A 6,000-nucleotide genomic window follows, 5' to 3' on the forward strand; every position below is an offset into this window, starting at 1 on the left:
TGTGAAAATAATTTTCAAGATGAGAAAAGTAAGCCGAATTATCCAAATAATATGAACTAGCAGAACCCATGGAAATTCTATGGTAGTTGAAAATTGTTAAACCATATTATAAACAAAATTAATAAAAAATAAAATAAAACAAATAACGACGAATTTAAAACAATTTTTAGCAAATTCCTTTTAATCATTTAAAGCTAAAAATAATTAATTAAAAAACTTAGTCTCCTCTCGACGTGCATTTCCTAAAATTATAAAATAAAATAGCCAATTTGAAACCGTAAACAGACAGGCATTTTTGGAAAGGAAATGGCTTTGATAGTTTTTTTTTAATTGATAAACAGCGACTATAAAAGGGAGGTAATTCGTTTTTCATTAATTTATGTTTGCGATGATGATGTTTTCTGTGACGTAGGACAAGTAAATTAATATTTAGATTGAAGATGTTCATCACCAAAATGCCAAAATGCAATTCGTCACTTTCGACGGCCGGGTATTTCTCGCTTCCTTTATTTTATTCTTTAATCCTCATATTCTAGGAGCGATTTTTCCGACAGAGAGCGAAGAATTAATGTTTTCAAAGCTAGAATTTATTCCATCTAACACATATCTTGACGCATTAATTTTTAGCTCCTAAAACCAAGAGGCTTCACGCCTTGTCTAGAGCGATTTGCTTAAAAAAGTAGTGATTTTTCGATTTAAGTCAACACGGAGTAGATATCATTTCTTCAAAGTTCAATCTCAACAAATCGTCAACTTCAGCAAACTAATAATATAACGTTTAACATCACTATTAAAAACTATATATGAGAACTATTCATATAACATTTAACGTTATTATAACCCACTATACCTAAAGCATTTCATATGACATTCAACATTAGTAAAATTCACTATACATAAAAAGTATTTATATGACATAAAAGCTAACTGCAATACACTATATCTAAAAACTATTTATATGGCATTTAATTTTACTATAATCCATTATATCTAAAAACTATTTATATCACATTTCACATTTGATTCACTATATCAAAATCTATTTAAATGTCATTTAACACTACAATATCTCATTATACCTAAAAACTATTAATATGACATTTAACATTACTCTAACCAATATACAAAAACTATTGATATGCCATTTAACATTACAAAACATAATATACTAAAAAGCTATTTATATGAAACTTAACATTACTATAACTGACTATATCTAAAAACTATTTATATGCCATTTAACATTACTATAACACTACTATACCTTAAAACTATTAATATGCTATTTAACATTACTATAACCCACTATATAAAATAGTAACAATACTAAAGAATTAGTCATATGATATTTACCACTACAATAACCCACTATACCTGACAAATATTTATAATTAATTTAACATTACTATAACCCACTATATAAAAACTATTGGCATGATATTTAACAATAAAAAACTTACTATACAGAAAAACTATTCATATGATATTTAACATTAAAATAACTCACTATATCTAAAAACTATTAATATGACATTCAACCATTAATATAACTCACTATATCTAAAAACTATTTATATGACATTTAACATTAGAATAATTTACTATACTCAAAAACTATTAATATGTAATTTATAATTAGTATTTCCAACATATCAAAAACTATTTATATTACATTTAACATTACTATAACCGTTTATATCTAAAAACGATTTATATGCCATCAAACATAACTATAAACCACAACACCTTAAAACTATTTATATAAAATTTAACGTTACTACAACATAATATATCTAAAAACTTCAAAACAACATATCTATAATTCAATATAAAATCTATTTATATAACATTCTACAATATTATATATGACTTTTAACATTACTATAATACACTGTATCCAAAATCTATTTATAGTACATTTAACATTACTAAACCAACTATACTTAAAAGTGTTTATATAACATTTAAAATTACTATAAAACACTATACCTAAACTCTATTTATATGACATTTAAAATTATTATAACCCATTCTACTTAAAAACTATTTATGTGACATTTAACATTAATGTAACCTACTGCATATTAAAACAATGTATATGACATTGAAGATTATTATAACCCACTTTACATTAAAACGATTTATATGACATTAAAGATTATAATAATCCACCCTACTTAAAAACTATTTATATAACATTTAAAATTAATATAACCTACTCTACTTAAAAACTTTTTATATGGCATCTAAAATTATTATAACACACTATATACACAAAATATTTATATGACATTTAAATTACTATAACACACTATATACACACGAAATATTTCTACAACATTTAACATTACTATGGTCCAGTATATCTAAAAACTATTTACATGCATTTATCATTATATCAAATCACTATATGTAAAAACTATTTATATGACATATAATATTACCATAATCAACTATATCTAAAAACTATTTATATAACATCTGACATATATCTAAAGGCATTTTATATGACATGCAATATTACTATAAGACACTATATCTAAAAACTTTGCATATGACATTTAACCTTACTATAACAAATCATACCTGAAAACTAATAATAATATGGAAAAATTACTATAACCCACTATATATAAAACTTAATAATATGACGTTTTAAGTTACTAATGCCCATAATGCAATAAAACTAATATATATGACATTTAGGATTACTACGACCCACTATATCTAAAAACTATTAATATTACATTTAAAATTATTAGTGCACATTATAAAATAAAACTATTACATACGGCATTTAACAATACTATAACTCACTAAATCAAAAACTATTGATAGGACGTTTAACATTACTATAACTCACGATGCCTAAAAACTATTCATATGACATTTATCATTATTATAACTTACTATACCTAAAAACTATTTATATAACATTTAATTTCCCTATAACCCATTATAACTAAAAACTACTTATATGGCATTTAACATTACTATAACTCACTATATATAAAAACTAATAAATGTACTATTTAACATTACTATAACCCACTATATATAAAAACTATTTATATGGCATTTAACATTACTATAACTCACTATATATAAAAACTAATAACTGTACTATTTAACATTACTATAACCCACTATATATAAAAACTATTTATATGTCATTTAACATTACTATAACTCACTATATATAAAAACTAATAAATGTACTATTTAACATTACTATAACCCACTATATATATAAACTATTTATATGGCATTTAACCTTACTATAACTCATTATATATAAAAGCTAATAAATGTACTATTTAACATTACTATAACCCACTATATATAAAAACTATTTATATGGCATTTAACATTACTATAACTCACTATATATAAAAACTAATAAATGTACTATTTAACATTACTATAACCCACTATATATAAAAACTATTTATATGGCATTTAACATTACTATAACTCATTATATATAAAAACTAATAAATGTACTATATAACATTACTATAACCCACTATATATAAAAACTATTTATATGGCATTTAACATTACTATAACTCATTATATATAAAAACTAATAAATGTACTATTTAACATTACTATAACCCACTATATATAAAAACTATTTATATGGCATTTAACATTACTATAACTCATTATATATAAAAACTAATAAATGTACTATTTAACATTACTATAACCCACTATATATAAAAACTATTTATATGGCATTTAACATTACTATAACTCACTATATATAAAAACTAATAAATGTACTATTTAACATTACTATAACCCACTATATATAAAAACTATTTATATGGCATTTAACATTACTATAACTCATTATATATAAAAACTAATAAATGTACTATTTAACATTACTATAACCCACTATATATAAAAACTATTTATATGGCATTTAACATTACTATAACTCATTATATATAAAAACTAATAAATGTACTATTTAACATTACTATAACCCACTATATATAAAAACTATTTATATGACATTTAACATTACTATAACTCATTATATATAAAAACTAATAAATGTACTATTTTACATTACTATAACCCACTATATATAAAAACTATTTATATGGCATTTAACATTACTATAACTCATTATATATAAAAACTAATAAATGTACTATTTAACATTACTATAACCCACTATATATAAAAACTATTTATATGACATTTAACATTACTATAACTCATTATATATAAAAACTATTTATATGGCATTTAACATTACTATAACTCACTATATATAAAAAACTAATAAATGTACTATTTAACAATACTATAACCCACTATATATAAAAACTATTTATATGGCATTTAACATTACTATAACTCACTATATATAAAAACTAATAAATTTACTATTTAACATTACTATAACCCATTTTTATTTATTGCGGACTATTATCTTCATCCTTCTCTTAGTTGTTTCAAGACGTTTCGGTCAACTATTCCTCTGGCCTTCGTCAGGTGGTAACCGCGACGGATCGGAACTCTGAATCTTCTGACTTCATTCACTGCAATTACTGCCTCCCGGAGTTGTTGTCGTCTCACCACGTTTTGGCCAAGTAAACCTCTGGCCGGCTTTGGGTAGGATTGAAACCGCTATCTTCAAACAATTTTCACCTGGAACCGTAGAGATTCAACCTCTCTATCAACTGCGCCACGGGTTCCGAAGGAAGATCAAGGTTGAATATTTTGGTTTTATAAATTCATGTGTATTATTTGATCTCCATGGTCAGGTCTGTACAGAATGGTATGTATTATTTTTAATTGGAATTCATTGATATGAGTATTATTTATTAATAAATATTAATAAATAATACTCCTCTGAGATGAGTATTATTTATTAATAAATATTAATAAATAATACTCATCTCAATGAATTCCAATTAAATAATATATTTACCTGTAATTTAACATTATTTTGACTCGCTTTATCTAAAAACTATTTATATGAGATTTAGCATTAATATAAATCACTATATTTTAAATCTATTTATATAAACTTTTAAAATAACTACAACACAATATATCTAAAACCTTTTCGTAAGACATTTAACATAACTCACTGTACCTAAAAACTATTTATATAACATTAAACATTACTATTATTTACTATACCTAAAAGTTATATAATATTTAACATTACTGTAATACACTATATCTAAAACTATTTATATGACATTTTACATTAATAAACCAAATGCACTTAAAAACTGTTTAAATGACATTCTACAGTACTATAACATACTTCATATTAAAACTATTTCTATAACATTTAAAATTACTATAATGCACTATATCTAAAAAACTATTTGCATTACATTTTAAATTACTAAATCCACTATACTTAAAAACTATTTATATGACATTTTACATTAATAAACCAAATATACTTAAAAACTGTTTAAATAACATTTTACATGACTATAACATACTTCATATTAAAACTATTTCTATAACATTTAAAATTACTATAATGCACTATATCTAAAAAACTATTTGCATTACATTTTAAATTACTAAATCCACTATACGTAAAACTATTTATATGACATTTTACATTAATAAACCAAATATACTTAAAAACTGTTTAAATAACATTTTACATGACTATAACATACTTCATATTAAAACTATTTCTATAACATTTAAAATTACTATAATGCACTATATCTAAAAAACTATTTGCATTACATTTTAAATTACTAAATCCACTATACTTAAAAACTATTTATATGACATTTTACATTAATAAACCAAATATACTTAAAAACTGTTTAAATAACATTTTACATGACTATAACATACTTCATATTAAAACTATTTCTATAACATTTAAAATTACTATAATGCACTATATCTAAAAAACTATTTACATTACATTTTAAATTACTAAATCCACTATACGTAAAACTATTTATATTACATTAAAAATTACTATAACGAACT

This window comes from Euprymna scolopes, chromosome 30 (assembly GCF_053919585.1).
Source record: "Euprymna scolopes isolate OS-2025 chromosome 30, ASM5391958v1, whole genome shotgun sequence".
In the NCBI taxonomy this organism is placed as follows: domain Eukaryota; kingdom Metazoa; phylum Mollusca; class Cephalopoda; order Sepiida; family Sepiolidae; genus Euprymna; species Euprymna scolopes.